The sequence below is a fragment of the Myxocyprinus asiaticus genome, chromosome 6, assembly GCF_019703515.2.
Source record: "Myxocyprinus asiaticus isolate MX2 ecotype Aquarium Trade chromosome 6, UBuf_Myxa_2, whole genome shotgun sequence".
NCBI classification, from domain to species: domain Eukaryota; kingdom Metazoa; phylum Chordata; class Actinopteri; order Cypriniformes; family Catostomidae; genus Myxocyprinus; species Myxocyprinus asiaticus.
This window is the reverse complement of record NC_059349.1, coordinates 33,824,751-33,845,187: the sequence shown is the minus strand read 5'-3', so window position 1 is coordinate 33,845,187 and position 20,437 is coordinate 33,824,751. Positions and strand designations below refer to the sequence as shown.

Below are 20,437 nucleotides of genomic sequence, written 5' to 3'. Positions count from 1 at the left end.
GACATATAACAGAATGGCTTATGTACATGTGCAAGGTAGGTGTATGTACAGTTATTGAATTAAATATGTTAATTTACATATGTACATGAGATATGTATTTACATTATTGCACTATGGGGGAGTCCTGAGGCAGTTTAATTGTTCATGTGGTAAATGGCCTGAGGGTAAAAGCTGTTCTTGTGCCTGGTTCTCTTGGCGCTGAGTGCTCTGTAGCGCTGGCCAGAGGGGAACAGTTCAAAAAGGCAGTGGGCGGGGTCCAGAGTGATTCTACCTGCACGTTTCCTCACTCTGGAGATGTACAGGTCTTGGAGGGTGGGCAGGGGGGCACCAATAATCCTCTCAGCAGTCCTAACTATCCGTTGTAGATTTAGTGGCTGAACCAAACCAGACATAGATGTACACAGGACAGACTCAATGACGGCTGAGTAGGATAAGAATGAATGAGAATTAATAAGAATTAATGAGCCTTTGGTCAAATATGAGATCACATCTTACAATATTGCATGTTTTGTACAGGACTGACTTTTTGTTTCTCTTAAGTGTGAATCTTTTCACACTTATGAGTAGAGGTAGAACGATATATCGGTTTTACTGATTAATTGGTGCCGACTGATTGGAACTATCTGTTATCTGCAAAAATCTATGTGGATAGTTGCTGATTTTTTCCCCCTCTGTAGCTGGGTTTCCATGCAACAATTGTTATGTGCATTAGAAATCATAAGAAATTATGCATAAGAAATCCTGAATGGAAATGGTTGATATGCGGATAAACTCTCATAATTTGCTTAAAATTTTATGCGCTAGGAGGAGGTAGATTTTCTAGAGTTTCGCATTATTTAAATTGTGCCTTAAAGTGCACCTATTATGGTTTTTAAACGTGCCTAATTTTGTTTTAAAGGTCTCATGCAATAGATTTACATGCATCCAAGGTCAAAAAACACTTTTTGCAGCATTACCTTTTTTCCCAGTGTCAAAAACGACTCCTTCAATGATCCGTTCTAAAGGATTCATTCTAAACTCCTCCTTTCAGAGAGCCTACTCTGCTCTGATTGGTGAGATGTCCCAGTCTGTTGTGATTAGTCTACCGCTTACAGCGCATGTTGGAAAGGAAGCGCCCACTACCATATCCGAGTTTCAGCTCCGTCTGAAAAAATGTCTGTTTTACCTTACCAATTTGAGCACGAGTCCGACAATGATGCATCGGAAGATAAAGCCGAACCACCATCGCAATGAGAACAGGACGTTTCTCAGTGGTAAGTTTATATGTAGTTTGACAATAACGTGAGTTAACCGGTTAGCAGAGGCTAACAGCTAACAGGCTAACAGCGTGCACTGGCTGTACATGTAAACAGACCAGAGGCGGGCTTTTTTGTTACCGAATTACATAGGTTAGTACAGGAAGTATGTCTGGAATTACTAACGACTTGTTTCAGGTGTTCAGAATCGGTTCTTTCTTTTGGGTGTCAATAACTCCATATTTCGTGCACTTTGATTTTTGAAACTTTGCAGACTTTTTTACATTCACAAACAGCTATATAACACTATATGAAAAACCATAATAGGTGCTCTTTAAGGTGATGGAAACAGTTTATTTGCAAAATGATGATGTGTTTTGACCATGTTTTATGAGTGTGCGATGGCTTGATGTGACTGGTTCAACGAAAGGTCCGATCTTGGCACATAATTTTTCGTGCATAGCCCTTGGCATTTGGAAGTGTTTAACCCACAGCTGGTCTTAAGTGGGTTCCACATAGTCTTGAGCGTGGGCACTCCTAGGTATGCGGAGGCTGGCGGCATATGGGCATCGCAGCCATTTCGGCCCTCATTATATCAGATATTACACTTATTCTGTGGCATCTCCTGGCTGCATTTAATAAAATGATGTACAATTGCTCCAATCCTGCAAATAAAACTCTCCTTGAAGCAAGGAGGTCATTCAGATGCACCATCAAGACAAGGTGTGCTCCCTTAAGATAATGCGCATGATGCAATGGATAAAAACGCGCAGCAATTAGTATTTTCTTTAGTCAAAGTTTTTGAAATGCGCTTAAAAATGTGAAACATTTAGATGGAAACCCAGCTTATATGGAAACGTCCCCCATCAGCACATACATCGTGTCTCCAACTTCATATATTGTGAATAATAATAATACATAGGCTATAAAAAGCTTAATTTGGTAAATATTAAATATAGAGCATTGGAACCAGAGACTGTTTAGCAGAGACGGGCCAGTTCTGTTAAAATAAACGGGAGAAATTGGAATGCCCAACTGTCAATGGATGTAGAAAGGAAGTCCAGCCTTACAGGTAAAAGAGCCAATCACCTTTTAGATACAGACATCGACTGTCAATCAATTCGAGAATGTGCATGTGCATTAGCTATACAAGCCGGGAATTATATATATATATTTTTTAGCATAATCTGTAGTAAAAAAGCACATTTTATGATTCCAGTGTTGTCAGTTTTTACTGCTGATTTGTAATATGTTCTTTGATCGTAATCTTGACCAACCATTTTATAGATTTCAGTGTTCCCCCTGTCAAGTAGATAGGAGCTTCACTGTTGTGACTGGAAATAGCTTCCCGCGAGCATTCCAGAAATGGCCGCAAATGGACTGACTTGCATGATACAGGGGCGCTGTATCATGGCTGACCCTGCACTCTGACCCCAGCCTAGCTGGGATATGTGAAAAAAAAGAAGAATTTCACTGTATATGTGCAAATGTATAATGTGTGATAAATAAAGAAAATTATTATAATTATAATTATAAATTATAATTATATAAATAATTATAATTATTATTATAGAAAGACTTGGATTGTAATGGAGCCAGCTCTCCGTCATTTCAAAATAAGAGTCCCCAATGTGTTTCAGGCTTGTTTAGTGTTAAAAAAGTTCCACGCTATGCATCTAATCTTCTTTTTTTCTGATTTTTTATTGGGATTTTGGTTGACAAATAAACTACAACTGGGATTTTATTCATTTTGGACTCTGGCCTCTATGTCTCTGCCGACTAAGAGAATGTTGTAACATTCTATGAACCGATTTTAAAAACTATTGGCCGATTAAACGGTTATCAGCCTTTTCCACCACCTTCTCTACTTCACACTTTTGGTCGACCTCTACTTCTGAGATGAGTTTTATACTAGTACCATAATGGCCATATAAACACTATGTAATATATATATATATATATACGCACTACCGGTCAAAAGTTTTGAAACACTCATTCTTTATTATATATTTTTTTCACATTTTAGAATAATAGTAAAGTCATTAAAACTATGGAATAACATAAATGGAACTATGGGAATTATGTTGTGACTAAACAAAATCCAAAATAAATCATAAATCAAAACATATATTTTAGCATCTTCAAAGTAGTCACCCTTTGCCTAGAATTTGCAGACATGTACTCTTGACATTTTCTCAACCAACTTCTTGAGGTATCACCCTGGGATGCTTTTTAAACAGTATTGAAGGAGTTCCCATTTATGTTGGGCACTTATTGGCTGCTTTTCTTTATTATTTGGTCCAAGTCATCAATTTCAAAAGCTTTTTTTTTTTTTAATTACATTTTAAATTTATAATGAAATAAATGAATATGGTGGCACAATTATATTTTTGTCTACAAAACTAATTTCAAACATTTAAGCATACGCCTTCAGATCAAAAGATTTTTAAGATCATGGGAAACATTTCGGTCAAGTGTTTCAAAACTTTTGACCGGTAGTGTGTGTGTGTATATATATATAAAAAAATCAACATTATTGTTAAACGTTTAGGGTATATAGGGCAGATCCATAGGTGATACTCAGCCTCTCATACAAGGAGTGTAACTGTAATTAGATTTAACCTCAGTTAATTAGTAAAGAGCAACAAATGCACTGGAACATAAGTGAAGACGGTTGGGCTAATGGTACCCATGACCTAGATGTCTGTGCATTATGATGTGTGTAGATGAGCATGCATTAGCAGAGTAGTTAAACAGAATAAAAATTTGATATTAATTATTATTATTACTATGTAATGTTTATGCATGTTGCCTTTTTTTAGTCACACAATATATCCCATATCTTGTATATGCTACATGATATGTCATTTCAGTTGTAGTAATATGTTAGCTATGAAATGTTAGCTATGAATTCATTCAGCCCTAATTTTCTTTTTCTTTTTCAAACACTGTACCTTAACTCTTACTTAATCTACAAATTTTAAACCATGACTTGCACTGCACATAAATAACTAATATTGGCATTATATTCATATTGTTTAGCCAGAGGGGAACTGGCCCCCACAGTGAGCCTGGTTTCTACAAAGGATATTTTTCTCCATTAACCAACATCTTATGGAGTTTTGTGTTCCTTGCCACAGTCACCTTCAGCTTGCTCACAGGAGTTCTAAATAAAATTTTTATTTAATTATTTAAACGTTTATCATACGCTAGATTTTATACGCTATAAACATTTTACAATTATATTTAATCAAACTACACAATGATCACTGTAAGACATAGATATTACAGTTTAATTTCTTTGTTTTTTTTTTTGTTTTTTTTGTTAATGCATGATTTCCTGTAAAGCTGCTTTGAAATGATGTGTGTTGTGAAAAGCGCTATACAAATAAAAATGACTTGACTTGACTCATACCTCATCGTGCATCAGACTCTTTATGTTTGTCTGAAGACATGAAAATTTGCACTTGCTCAGATTATTTACACTCTTTGATGTTTTAGAGAAGGAAACATAAGGCACAAAAACAACCAAGTGCTTCTCTAATTCTCAAAGAGCAGAAATCCCAAAAGTTATGCCAGCACCTCTCGTCCTCTGCGGAGCTGAAATTTGTGATGTTCTAAGAATAGTTTGTGTAACAAGGAGAGGTTATTCTCCTGAGCAGTGGTTCCAGGAGCAGAAAGAGAGCGAAAGAGAGAGAGAGAAGGGATTAACCTACTTACACATGGGCCAGTGAACACCTGCCTTGCCAAGACAACACAAAGCTCTGCAGGCGAATAAAGGGGCTTCCTCTTGCTATGCCACAGAGCCCAATCTCTATTGACTCACTGTCTTAATGGCCAAAAAAGCAACAGTGATCCTCGAATGACTCCAAGAGATGTGAATGCCACCACCATGAATTAGCAATGCTTAGGGTGTGATAGGAGCCATTGTGAGGCAGAATGAATGGGAGGTGAATGAACAGTGCTCTGAAGAATACACATGGACAGACGAGCCGTATTTTTTTTTTATTTTTTATTTTTTTTTGTGAGAGCGTTAAAGAGGTGAACAGGAAGCTCAGGCTGGGTTGCGTGAAGAGCACATTAGTGGTTTTAGCTAATGATGTTTCTGGTGATCTGGAGAGACTCCACCGTGGTGGTTCATTCACAATGTCTGTCTCAATTTTGGCAGGCCCACATGTTCCTTTGGCCTCTTTTGAGAACATCACCTGATTATTCAAAGATACAGTATGAGAGGAGACAGGAAACAATAGGGAGAAGATGGGGAAAAGGATTGGGGACATAACACAAGCTGGACTCAAACTTGCATCGCTATATAATTGCCACCGCATATGCACTAACCACTAGGCTACATCATATTGAGGCCATTCGTTTCACCTGTGTTTGGTTTGCCAGATGTTAGAATTTTTACTGGTATCAACGTTTTCAGCAGAAGACTCTTGTTTTAGTCATAGTGTCATATGCTTTCCCCTAAGCTATTCAGCAGTGTATTGTTTGCTTATTCAAATCACTGTGGTATTTTATTACAGTAGCAGATATGAATTTGTATATGCCTTGTAGCCTTATTGTATGTGCCAATGTTTGGAGGTTCAAATACAAGTTTGTAAAAAAATAAATATTAATATGTTAAATTCAGTTTCTCTCATTACAGTATATCTGTTTTAGCCAAGTAGATCTTCTCAACTGGTGGGGTGTGACTTTAAGAGTGGGTCACAGGTGTATTCTGAAAGGATCATAGACAGTTGCAGGGAAAAAAAACATTAAATGTAAATAATAAAATGCAACTAGCTATATAATTGTACATAGTTAGGTTTGCAAAATGAATTGGCTTATCTACTTTTAAAAGGGAGGATGAAATGCCTCCCATATCTTTTGTTGTTGACATCAAAGGCTGTAATTCAACAGTATTTTATTTTGGTGCATCAAACAATTTGGGTACAGTGATGGGCGGCTACTTTAAGTCAAGTCATTTTTATTTGTATAGCACCTTTCTCAACACACATCGTTTCAAAGCAGCTTTACAGAAAATCATGCATTAACAGAAAATGAAACTGTAATATCTATAAAGTCTTAGAGTCAACATTGTGTAATTTGATTAAATACGATTATCAAGTGTGTATAAAAATAAGTAATTAAATAATAATTGCATTTAGAAACCCAGTGAGCAAGCCGAAATCCACTGTGTCAAGGAAAACAAAACTCCATAAGATGTTGGTTAATGGAAAAAAATAACCTTGGGAGAAACGAGGCTCACTGTGGGGGCTGGCTGTTCCCCTTTGGCTAACAGCATGAATATAATGCCAATATTACTTATTTATGTGCAGTGCAAGTCATGGTTCAAAATGATTAAACTAAGTAAGTGTTAAGGGCCAGTGTTTAAACAAATATTTTGTAAGAACTGTAAGATTAATGACTAATGTCATTGGAATTCATCATGGATTATCTGCAGAAGTTCATATAGATGCACTGTCCTTTGTTAGTTGGCTGATGAAGGCTTTTGTTGGCAATTTATTGATAGTCTGTGTATTCCATTTTAAGAGTGTAGTCCATCATTAGACCAAGGTGATGCAGGCCGAGATCAGTGAGGTGCTTCGCAGTTCAACCGGCCAGTAATTTCGGTGAGGTCTATCCTAAATCCAAGGTTCAGACAGTGACATATGAATTATCCCATGTCTTATGGTTGGAGTTGGAACCAGTTCATCCTCTGAGGTCCATCGTAATAGACTGAAGTGATGTCTGGCTGACACCGGCTGCATTTTTTCGTCATCACTCAGAGACACGTAGCAGTGGAGTCCGATACCAAGCAGGAATGGAGCTGGATCCAGCCGGTTCTGGTGACCACAGGAGAGGAGTCCCGAGGTTGAGACATGGAAACAAATAGAATAATATTAGTGTAGTTGCCATTCAATTGTTTGCAGAGTTATAGAGCATGATCAATGTTTCAGGTTCTGGCTGACCTAACTAAAGCAGCCTAATTGTGTGGTGAAGAATAAATTAGGTGTATGCCTGGCTAAATAGATGAGTCTTTAGTCTAGACTTAAACTCAGTGAGTGTGTCTGCATCCCGAACAGTGTTAGGAAGACTATTCCATAGTATAGGAGCCAAATAGGAAAAGGATCTACCTTCTTTTATGGATTTTGATATTCTAGGAACTATTAACAGGCCAGAGTTTTGTGATCATAATGAACGTGATGGAATATAGCATGGTAGAAGGTCACTTAAGTACTGTGGAGCTAGACCATTCAAAGCTTTGTATGTAGTTAACAGAATTTTAAAATTAATACCAAATTTAACAGGTAGCCAATGTAACGACGATAAAATGGGGCTAATATGATCATATTTCTTGGTTCTAGTCAGCACGCCGGCTGCTGCATTTTGCACCAAATGAAGTTTATTTATTGAACTTGCTGGACATCCTCCCAGTTATGCATTACAATAATCTAGTCTTGAGGTCATGAACGAATGAATTAGTTTTTCGGCATCAGCAACAGAGAGCATGTGTCGTAAATTAGCAATATTTCTTAGGTGGAAGAATGCTGTTCTACAAACATTGGAAATTTGATTTTCAAATGACATATTGGTATCAAATATAACACTTAAGTTCTTTGCTGTTGAAGACAATGTAACAGTACATCCAGAGAGAGTCAAATTATATTTTAGCGGCTTATTTCTAGAGGTTTTTGGTCCAATAACTAGTACCTCTGTTTTGTCAGAATTGAGTAGAAGGAACTTTCTGGCCATCCAATCTTTGATTTCATTGATACACTCGGGTTTCGAAGAAATATAAAGTTGGGTGTTGTCGGCATAACAGTGGAAACTTATTCCATGATTCCTGATAATATCTCCCAGGGAAGCATATATAAGGAGAAAAGCAGAGACCCTAAAACTGATCCTTGTGGCACTCCATACTTAACTTTTGTTTGATTTGACAATTCCTCGTTTACACTGACAAAGTGGTAGCAGTCTGCTAAATAGGACCTAAACCATGCTAATGCAAGTCCACAAATGCCAACATAATTCTCCAGTTTATTCAAGAGAATATCGTGATCTATCGTGTTGAAGGCAACACTAAGATCTAAAAGCACTAGAAGAGAAATGCAGTCACGATCAGATGATAAGAGCAAGTCATTAGTAACTCTGATAAGTGAAGTCTCCGTACTGTGGTGTGGCCTAAATCCTGACTGAAATTGTTCATATATACTATTTCTCTGTAGAAATTAACATAATTGGAGGACACAACATTTTCTAGTACATAAATGGGAGATTTGAAATCGGTTTATATAATCAAGTTGTGGCTTCTTAATAAGCAGTTTGATAACTGCCATTTTAAAGTTTCTTGGGACATATCCTAAGGATAGCGAGTAGTTAATAATATTAAGAAGAGGTTCTGAGATTACAGGGAATACCTCTTTTAAGAGCTTAGTTGGTATTGGATCTAACATGCATGTTGTGGCTTTTGATGTTTTGATAAGTTTTGTTAGCTCTTCATGACCTATGACAGTGAAGGATTGAAGTTTGATGTGTGGAAAATTATGAGACACTGTTTTCTGAGGTACTGTGACAGATGATTGCATAATTCCAATTTTATTTCTGATTATTTCAATTTTATCAGTAAAGAAATTCATGAAGTCATTACTGTTGTGCTGCGATGGAATATCTGGTTCAGTTGAGGCCTTATTCCTAACCAATTTAGCCACTGTACTGAATAAACACCTAGGATTGTTGTGGTTATTTTGCTAAAATATGCTAACCTGGTAGCTTTTAGTGCCTGTCTGTAGCTACAGACAATATCCTTCCATGCACCGTGAAATACCTCTAATTTTGTATTCTTCCACTTGCGCTCCATTTTCTGAGCTGCTCCTTTTTTTTTTCTCCCCTTTTTCTCCCCAATTTGGAATGCCCAATTCCCAATGCGCTCTAAGTCCTCATGGTGGCATAGTGACTAGCCTCAGTACGGGTGGTGGAGGATTAATCTCAGTTGCCTCCGTTTCTGATACCGTCAATCCACGCATCTTATCAAGTGGCTTGTTGAGCATGTTACCACGGTGACATAGCGCGTGTGGAGGCTTCACGCTATTCTCCGCAGCATGCACACACAAATCACCACGTGCCCCACTGAGAGTGAACCACATTATAGCGACCCCGAGGAGGTTACCCCATGTGACTCTACCCTCCCTAGCAACTGGACCAATTTGGTTGCTTAGGAGACCTGGCTGGAGTCACTCAGTATGCCCTGGATTTGAACTCACGACTCCAGGGGTGGTAGTCAGTGTCTTTACTCACTGAGCTACCCAGGCCCCCTCGAGCTGCTCTCTTGAGAGCATGTGTGTGATCATTGTACCATGGTGCGGGGCTTTTTTCTTTAATTTTCTTTTATCGAAGGGGGGCGACACTATCAAGAGTGCTAGAGAACACTGTATTTATATTTTCTGTTATTTCAAGTTCTCCTAGACTTTGGGTCTTACTGAGTGTATGAGATAGATCTGGAAGATTTTTAGTTAAGCGTGGTGTAGATTGAGTAACATTAACTGTTCGCAGTATACAAGAGATGAGGTAATGATCTGAGATGTCATCACTCTGTGGTAGAATTTCTATAGTATCAACATGAACTTCATATGACAGAATTAAATCTAGCGTACAGTGCATCCGGAAAGTATTCACAGCGCTTCACTTTTTCCACATTCTGTTATGTTACAGCCTTATTCCAAAATGGATCAAATTCATTATTTTCCTCAAAATTCTACAAACAATACCCCATAATGACAACATGAAAGTAATTTGCAAATGTATAAAAAAAAACGCAAAAAAAAAAATCACATGTACATAAGTATTCACAGCCTTTGCTCAATACTTTGTTGAAGCACCTTTGGCACCAATTACAGCCTCAAGTCTTTTTGAGTATGATGCTACAAGCTTGGCACACCTATTTTTGGGCAGTTTCTCCCATTCTTCTTTGTAGGACCTCTCAAGCGCCATCAGGTTGGATGGGGAGCGTCGGTGCACAGCCATATTCAGATCTCTCCAGAGATGTTCAATCGAGTTCAAGTCTGGGCTCTGGCTGGGCCACTCAAGGACATTCACAGAGTTGTCCCAGAGCCACTCCTTTGTTATCTTGGCTGTGTGCTTAGGGTCGTTGTCCTGTTGGAAGATGAACCTTCGCCCCAGTCTGAGGTCCAGAGCGCTCTGGAGCAGGTTTTCATCAAGGATGTGTCTGTACATTCATCTTTTCCTCGATCCTGACTAGTCTCCCAGTTCCTGCCGCTGAAAAACATCCCCACAGCATGATGCTGCCACTACCATGCTTCACTGTAGGGATGGTATTGGCCAGGTGATGAGCGGTGCCTGGTTTCCTCCATCGCTTGCCATTCAGGCCAAAGAGATCAATCTTTGTTTCTCATGGTCTGAGAGTCCTTCAGGTGCCTTTTGGCAAACTCCAGGTGGGCTGTCATGTGCCTTTTACTGAGGAGTGGCTTCCGTCTGGCCACTCTACCATACAGGCCTGATTGGTGGAGTGCTGCAGAGATGGTTGTTCTTCCGGAAGGTTCTCCTCTCTCCACAGAGAAATGCTGGAGCTCTGTCAGAGTGACCATCGGGTTCTTGGTCACCTCCCTGACTAAGGCGCTTCTCCCCCGATCGCTCAGTTTGGCCAGGCGGCCAGCTCTAGGAAGAGTCCTGGTGGTTCCAAACTTCTTCCATTTACGGATGGTGGAGGCCACTGTGCTCATTGGGACCTTCAGTGCTGCAGAAATTTTTCTGTACCCTTCCCCAGACCTGTGCCTCGATACAATCCTGTCTCGGAGGTCTACAGACAATTCCTTGGACTTCATGGCTTGGTTTGTGCTCTGACATGCACTTTTAGCTGTGGGACCTTATATAGACAGGTGTGTGCCTTTCCAAATCATGTCCAATCAACTGAATTTACCACAGGTGGACTCCAATCAAGTTGTAGAAACATCTCAAGGATGATCAGTGGAAACAGGATGCACCTGAGCTCAATTTTGAGTGTAATGGCAAAGGCTGTGAATACTTATGTACATGTGATTTTTTTCATTTTTTATTTTTAATAAATTTGCAAAGATTTCAAACAAACTTCTTTCACATTGTCATTATGGGGTATTGTTTGTAGAATTTTGAGGAAAATAATGAATTTAATCCATTTTGGAATAAGGCTGTAACATAACAAAATGTGGAAAAAGTGAAGCGCTGTGAATACTTTCCGGATGCACTGTAGCCCTATCTTTATATGATGTTTATCTTCAATTGTTTTGTTTTTTTCAAGTTTTACCTTAAAATGTTTTCTAAATTATTTAGTGAGGGGTTTGTGTGTGGTAGTTCGAGGAACAGACATAGTCTGTATATGATATCTAGGTGATACAGTCTCTATGTGTTGTAGTTTATGTGACCTGTGTGAAATCTCAAGGCAGCTAGCAGATGTTCGGATTAGCCAGTTGGTCTGCTTCCTGACCTGGGCCCCAGTTACTCAAATACTATCACTATGAGCAAAATTACTAGAGAGGAGAGCGGCACCTTCCCTGGAGGGATGGAGTCCGTCTCACTTTAGCAGGTCAGGTCTACCCCAAAAACTCTTCCTATTGTCTATAAATCCTATGCTATTCTTCGGACACCACTCAGACATCCAGCCATTCAGTGACACTAATCTACTATAAACCTCATCACCACAACGAGCAGGGAGGGTGCCAGAGCATATTACAGTGTCTGACATCCTTTTTGGAAGTTCACACACCTCTTTAATATTATCTCTAGTGATCTCCGACTGGCGAAGCCGGACATCGTTAGTGCCGACATGAATAAAAATTGTAGAAAATCTATGTTTAGCATTAGCCATCACTTGTAAATTTGATCTGATGTCAGATGTCCTGGCACGCGAAATGCATTTAACAATAGTGGATTGAGTCTCTATTTCCACGTTCCTTACAATAGAATCACATATCATCAAGGCTCTTTCAACATGATTCTCATTGGGTGCATCACTGAGTGGGGAGAATCGATTTGAAACCCTAAAATGAACGGGACAGTGGTGTCACTTTGATGAGCAAGTATGCCGCTGAGACGTCACCCAAACGCCCTGCTGCGGGGGCTCTTCAGCCAGAACCAAAGTGTGTGTGTTGCTCGCTGTACTACCCGCATCCGAAACAGTATCTACCGGCTTCTCTTTCTCAACGACCTTCACCACTAGTGTTCAGATGCGGGTCTCTAACTCATTAACCTTCTCCGTCAGCCTGACTAATTCCTTACATTTATCACATGTGAATCCCTCGCTGCTGATGGAAGAAGCTATAGTAAACACGTGGCATGTAATGCAGGAAGCAATAATATGAGCGGATACCATGACTTACCGCAGTTGTTTATTGTTGTTGTTGGTTGTTCCTGAGCGCCGAGGGTTTGAGATCGATGTGAATCCCTCACGCAGTTGTTTGTTGTTATGGTTGTTCTTGATAAGTGGTGCTTTGAGATCGATGCAGTAATCCGTGTAACACAGAGGAGAAAATGGGTGCGCGCTGTAAAATGCTTGCAGTTTAATCACGATAAAAATAGAAAGCGGAGGCACACGGAAAAATGCACGCAGTTGAATCGCGATAATAGAATAACGCAGGGGAAAACCTGATGCGCGCTGAAAAATGGCAGATATTAAAGATTAAAAGCTGAAGACAGATAAGCGATGCTAAAAAAGCTAGCAGGCTACAAACACAGACTCATGCTAGGCGCCAGCTGCAACAGGATGTGAGAACAGTCTCAGAGCTGGTATGAACAGTGGTTTGAAATCTTCGTTTGGGTAGATAGATGAAAACAGTGAGCTGCCGTCAGCAGCCATTCACATTTGATTTACTGTATGCACATTGAAAGATCTATTTCTTGAAGAAAACGCATGAGAACCGCTGTTTCAGTCATCTCACCAGTTTGTTTTTAGGACATAAAATACCCCCATCTTAGCTCTTCAAAGAAAGGGTTGGGTTAATACAACTGAATACCATGTGTTTTGTCTACACTGTATAGCATAATCTTTCTCATTCACCGTCCTTCACACCAGTCGTTTTGCCCACAACACATTTGCCCTAATCCTGCATTCCATACAAAGCCTCTCCATCTTGATAATGCCTTCCATGACACTGCTCTCGTACATTCTCATTTTGAGGACCAAATTGCAAGGTGGATGTATAGACTGCTTATCGACAGGCTGCTGGCAGTGTTTCCCTACTTATGCATTCAGCAGCGACGCACCGGGTCCATTAATTTTACATGCTCGATTAATAATCTTGACATAACGTAATGCTTGCTAGCCCCAGTCAGCTGCGCGCTTTCTACACTGCTGGCAGTAATGATGTTGCTTTTTGAACAGATCTTTGAAGTGAATGAATTGTTTTTGTTCACCTCCATAAACTGCATCATATTGCTCGTTCACTGACGTATATCCCTTTCGAGGCCAGCGAGCTCCAGTTTAAAGCAAGAGACTACTTTGGTGGCCTGTAAAGTCTGTGAATAGCGTCAGCCAAAAGCATTCAAGTGTAGGCTATGAAGGAGCAGCATATTATTGGTTTGACCCACTGAACAAATAGGCTATCCCCCTTCACTGAATGAGCGAGGATCAGTACAATGACACCAGGATGTAAAATATCGCTTATAATAATTTTTAGGCTAACATTGTTGTCCTTTTTGTATAGTAAGTTCACAAAATGATAGGATATGCTTTGTTGTCATTTGTGTGGAAAATGCTTATCATGCTTAAACATTCTACTCCATTATCTTAGTAGATTTGTAGATACACAAATTTAAATAAAGTATAATTTGAATTGTTTCGGTTGTGAAACACGCGGTGCTTTATCAATAGTTTTACCTTTTCGCACATGAGTTTCTCCTGTACTGATGAATCCCCCAGCTTGAGTTCTTTAATGCACTATTGTAATTACACCTGTTTGTTCACACATGCAAAAGGGTTAATGACTCACTCAAAACACATAAAAGACATTCATTGTCATAAGGGCTTGCCTTGAAACTTGCTCGTTTAAGGCCCGGGTATACTTTGTTTTTCCACGTTCCGGACCGGGTCACACTCGCCAACCGCGTTGTCTTTCTGAGTATACTTTTCTGACTGTAAACGAATAGGTACGCAGTAGATGCATGTGCATTACAACTGCCACCCCCTTACACGGCTCATATGGGGGGCATTGCATAACTTGCATTGTTACTGAAACAATTTTATTTTCTCATTCATGTATTTCCAAATATTTTGGCTATTAAAGAGCACCTATTATGGTTTTTAAACGTGCCTAATTTTGTTTTAAAGGTCTCATACAATAGATTTACATGCATCCAAGGTCAAAAAACACTTCAATTTGCTCATAATTTAAATTGTAGCATTACCTTTTTTCCCAGCGTCAAAAACGATTCGTTCAATGATCCGTTCTAAAGGATTCATTCTAAACTACAACAGAGCTAGGGCTGAAATGATTAGTCAACATTATCGACAGTGTCGACAAAAAAATTTTCATTTTCGAATAGTCGTTTGATCTTAACGTAACATAAGATCATATGAAACTCTAATGATTGCACACAAGAGCAGCACTGTAGCTCATGCCTGAATGAGGAGAGGAAGAAAACACATCTCACAGTCCAGAAAACTTTCCAAACAGCTTCAGGTGATGTAGATCGCAAAGTATGAGGGAATTATAATGCAAAAATACAAAATAAGTAAATACAGAAGCTTGTTGTGGAATAAGCAGAGCTGGAGCTGACGCTCAGCTTAAGCAAAACTTGCGTGTCGAACGTCTTTAAAGGAAACACCCCGGTGTTACATCTTTAATGCAGTTCTATTTAATGCGTTATAGCTTTATTAAAGTTAAAATAATAAGGAAACTGGCATTTCTCTGTGCGGTCAGCGCCTCTTCTATGAATTGCGCAAAGTGTCCCGATCTAAGGGAGAGAGATTGAAACTGCACCTGGCTGAGGCACACTCTGTTGTCTGTTGTCAACTTACTGAATCATAATATATGTCACTGTGCATTTCTTATCGTGAAGAAAATTGGCAAAACACAGCTTTATTAATAAGAGAGAGTTTGTTTTTTTGTGAGTTAAAGATGGATTGAAGTGAACAAAAATGTGAGAGAGGGTAGTCTTCGCCCCATTATACACTGCAAAAAAATACATTTTTTATTTGTTTTTGTTTTGGCTTGTTTTCCAATATAAATATCTAAAACTATTTTTTTTTATCTGAGAATGTTGAATATAATATTAAAAATACAAATATTTTAAAATATCTAAAAGTCCTTTTAAAAAAAAGATGCATTCACCTGAGAGGCAGCATATAAGATATTTAGACTTGCTTTTAGAGAACAGATCTTGAATATAAGTGTATTTTGTTTTTACTACACTCGCAGAAGTATAACCAAGTGAAAAAATACACATATACAAAATACACTTATATTTAAGATACATTCTCTTAAAGCAAGTCTAAATATCTTATATGTTACTTCTCAAGTAAATGTATCTTGTTTTTAAGATTTTTAGACCATTTTAAATGGAGACAAATACACTTGATAACAATAGGATTTTGTAGTTAAATTTTTACTGAATTAAACATAATAAAAATTATTTTTTTCCCCTTTAATTCAGTGAATGTCATTTAGTGGTATTTTTAAAAGATGACGTTTAATACAACAAACGTATATAAAAGCACGTTTAATACAACCTTTTAAGTCGGGGCACAAGCTGAATAGTCGGTTTAGAGCTAATGATTAATCATTGCAATAATCGCCCGAATAGTTGAATAATCGTTCTAATAATCGTTAGATTAGTCGATTATCAAAATAATCATTAGTTGCAGCCCTAAACAGAGCCTACTCTGCTTTGATTGGTCAGATGGCCCAGTCTGTTGTGATTGGTCTACCGCTTAGTGTAGTGTTTGAGGGTGGGTCAAAGCTGTTCACGAGCAGCCAATGAAGACCAGAGGCGGATTTTTTGTTACCAAATTATGTAGGTTAGTACAGGAAGTTAGTCTAGAATTACTAACGACTCGTTTCAGGTGTTCAGAATCGGTTCTTTCTTTTGGGAGTCAATAACTCCATTTGTCGTGCACTTAGATTTTTGAAACTTTGCAGACTTTTTTACATTCACAAACAGCTATATAACACACTACATGAAAGGTAATATTTGAAAAACCATAATAGATGCTCTTTAAATTAACAGCCTACAAAACAAATGCACAGACACATTAGATGTAGATGACAGCATTTCTCCGGATTTGGAATGAGGAGCTTATTAAAAAAAACTTCTTCAAGCCAATTTAATAAAACAATGAACATTAGTCAGAGATATGAATTTTTATTCATTAATATCGTTTTATTTAACATCAAGGCTATTTAACACATCCAGATATTATTTTTGTTAATATTATTATTAACTGCATTGTAGCATTTGATAATTTTAGCGCGTGAGTGTGACACCGAACTGAGGCAAAGTGTGAGAAGCGGAGTGCCCGTCTGTGCGCGTTTATGATACAAGCATCCTCCACTGACACGGCAACATCTGCATAGTGGATGGCATGAAACAAGTAATGTTCAGCGAAAATTCAAATGAAGAACGCGATGGATATATTAATTTGGAACTATATCAGATTGCAGATTAACAGAGCCTCCGTTAATTTCCGACCCTGGATGGAACTAGATATGGAGATGAGAGAAGTAACAGGTGTTTAAGTCTCTCTCTTCATCATGCAGTTGGTACATTACACAAATTATTTTTGCTATTTCTGCCATTCTTGCAAATGTGCTGCATTATGAATAATGAGGGAGCGGCAAGATATGAAAGGCGTTCGCCGTCACGCGCTTGCATTGTTAACAGCTTTGTTGATTATAAACAGGAATAATAGTTTTTTCGCGTCGTTCACTTACGGAGACGTGGTATAACACCATTTGCATGTCAAATTTACAGGTTTAGAAAGATTTAGACAGCTGTAACATCTTAAGTTCAGGATCTATGCGACAAAGCACTTCCTCACTGTGCACGCTTACACTTATGATACTGCTGACAGCTGCATGAGAGAGAGAGGGAGAGACAGAGCAGATTTATTTGTGCAGCTTCTGGAATTATAGTTTGATACAAAAACAAGTTTATTGATTTGATTTGTTCATCTGTATCTATTGGTTTACTAATTTGCAGCTGAACTGTAAAGTGAATAAAATATTAAAATTGCCCTGGTTCCCCTCCTTTATAATTTCATTATAAAAAAAAAAAAAAAAAATACAAAAAAACATTACTCTGCAATCTGCTAAATTATTGCAATGAAAAGCTGTGTCAATAGCATTTTTTTCACGCTTGTCATATACTTCAAGGCGGGCCAAATCAAAGGTCAGTTGGTCCGTGGGCCCTAGTTTGGCCATCTCTGGTCTAAATTGATCGTTTTTAAATATTTTTGCATCAGTAGCTTCTAGGGCTGAAACTAACAATTATTTTGATAATCGATTAATCTTTGATTATTTCTTCGATTAATCAGATTTAAAAAAAGCCATTTAGTGTATTTTATTAAATGTTTTTTTAAATTATTGTGTTCTTTACATTGTGTATTACAAAAAGTTTTAAAATATAAATGTTACTAGGGCTGCACGGTGAATTGAAAAAATCTAAATCGCCACATGATCTTTTGCAATTATTAAACCTCAAAGGGCTGCGATTTAATTAAATAAATAAATAGTCTGTTTGCTTTGAAGTTTATGTGTGATGTGCTGTCCTGTCTGTATTGTGTTTTGTCTTGTCTTTAGTGCATTATTACAGTGTTTCAGAGCGGTTCTGTACTCCACAACTCCATCTTGTGCTCAGAGTAATAGATGTGCTCCGAGTTTGGTTTTGTTCGCTTATGTGCGCTGAGCGCATTACATTTTAAGCCAGGTGTGCTCATTACTTCACTCGCAAGACTACCATAGGTCGATCTTGATAACAGGCCTAAAGGGAATGAGGATAGAGATAGAAACTAGGGATGTGCACGAGTAGTCGAATACTCGAGTATTCATTCTGCAATAATTATTCGAATAGTAAAAATACTATTCGAATTTCGGAAAGTTTTGCTTTGCTGGCCATATATACAGTGAGATGCATGTTAAATCATGAACACACAAACTAAAACTGGCAGTTATAACAGAATACACTGGGTGGCGCTGTTGAATGTAGACACAAGTTGATCACATTTGATAAGCAAACTGAGCTTGGAGCAAATTCTCCTGTGTTAGTTGCCCCAAAGTGTGGAGTTTTGCTCTAAGATCAAGAACGTATTGAATTTCATTCTTACTGTTTGAAGTTCCCTCCTCCCAAGCTTCCCATATGACATCGAGCACGCTGCGCGGGCGCCGCCCATACAGCAGCTCTAATGGGGAAAACCCTGTGGAGGCTTGCGGGACCTCTCGCACTACGAATAACAGGGGATTGAGCCATTTATTCCAATTTCTAGCATCCTCATGCACGAACTTACGAATCATATTTTTTAGGGTTTTATTAAATCGCTCCACTAACCCATCTGTTTGTGGATGGTAAACACTGGTGCGAATCGACTCAATACTCAATTCGTAAAGCTCGTTGAGTGTCCGTGACATAAATGTAGTGTCTTGATCAGTGAGGATTTCATTCAGAATCCCCACCCGGGAGATTATTTTGAAGAGTGCCTCCGCAACACTGCATGCTGAGATGTTGCGCAGAGGCACTGCTTCCGGATATCGCGTTGCATAGTCCATCAGGACTAATACAAAGCGATGTCCGTGTGCTGACCGCTCTAATGGCCCAATGAGGTCCATGCCAATTCTTTCGAAGGGGACCTCGATCAGCGGAAGGGGTACAATGGTGTTCTGGGGGTGGCTGGTGGATTCACCTGCTGACATTCATGGCATGCCGCACACCACCTGCGAACATACCCACAAATGTCCGGCCAATAAAAAACGGGCCATTAGTCGGTTCAGTGTTTTTCTCTCCCCTAAGTGACCCGCCATTGGATTATAGTGAGCCGCCTGGAATAACATTTCCCGCCGCCTCTGCGGTATTAACAGCTGGGTTGTATCCTCTTTTGTTTGAGCATCCTGCATCACCCGATACAACCGCACTTTTATTATGGCAAAATAAGGATATGAAAGTGCGACGTTTGGCTGGAGACGCTGACCATCAATGACTTTCAAATGGTCAAGGGCATGCCTAAGGGTTTCGCCTCTCGATTGCTCTAGTGGGAAATCTCTTTCAGGAAACCCCCGAATGGTGGGAGGGGCCAAAGCCTCCCCCTCCCTCATGCCATCCTGATGTGGAGCTGATGAAGATGGCCCCGGCTCCGCCTCCCCTGCCAAAGCATCGCACATTTCACATCTAGCCGCTGTCTTGCAGGACCCATCCGCACACATTTTCAAACTCTGGCCAATTAGTCCCCAGAATTAGTGGATGGGTGAGGCAAGAACTAACCGCCGCCTCCACTCTATGCTTTTTCCCCCGAAATTTGATAATGAGGGTCATTACAGTGTAGTTGTGAATATCCCCATGCACACACTTCACCCGCACCCTTTTGTTTGTGCCCAAAGCCTCGTGTTGAACCAAACATTGGTGGATAGTGGTCTGGTTGCAACCCGTATCCACCAAGGCTTGATGAGTACTCCCCTTGACACTTACTGGTATCCTGTACGCTACGGCCCAATCGGGGGCAGTCCGAGGAGTGTCGGGAATCCGGACCACAGTTCTCAGCTCCATTACAGGGCATTGATCCAGGAAGTGCCCCAGATCCCTGCAACTCCAGCAAGCTGGCTCAGGCGCTACATCCGCACCTGCGTCTCTGGGCACATCCACCTGAGGGGGAGAGCGGTGAGGCAATGAAGTCACTGGGGGGGTAGAAGAGATCGGGAAAAACACAGGGGGAGGGGAGAGAGAGTGGGAGGGCTCTTCCACCCTCTGGTATGCCGTCAGATGGACAGCTTCCTCCAGCGACGCCGGGCGGTGGCACTGGACCCACTCCGCCATTCCTTTTGGTAGTTGATGGATCAGCTGCTCCAGCACTACCTGGTCTATAACTCCCTTGACGTCGCGGTCTTCCACCAGAAGCCACTTTCGGCAGGCGTCTCGGAGCTGTTGGGTGAAGGCAAACTGGCGGCCGGTCCCCTCCAACGTCATCGAATTGAAGAGCTGACGGTATTTCTCTGGACTGCGGCCGACCCGCTGCAGGATGGTCTTCT

General features: G+C 39.7%; 2 protein-coding genes across 3 annotated transcripts in view; one reads left to right on the top strand and one right to left on the bottom strand.

Moving 5' to 3' along the window:
• Positions 1 to 20,437, bottom strand: part of LOC127442139 (uncharacterized) — a 439,805-nt gene that overhangs the window by 322,449 nt on the left and 96,919 nt on the right. The gene's annotated exons all lie outside the window — the stretch shown is intronic.
• asap1a (ArfGAP with SH3 domain, ankyrin repeat and PH domain 1a) overlaps positions 1 to 20,437 on the top strand; it is an 80,841-nt gene that overhangs the window by 2,972 nt on the left and 57,432 nt on the right. The window lies entirely within an intron of this gene.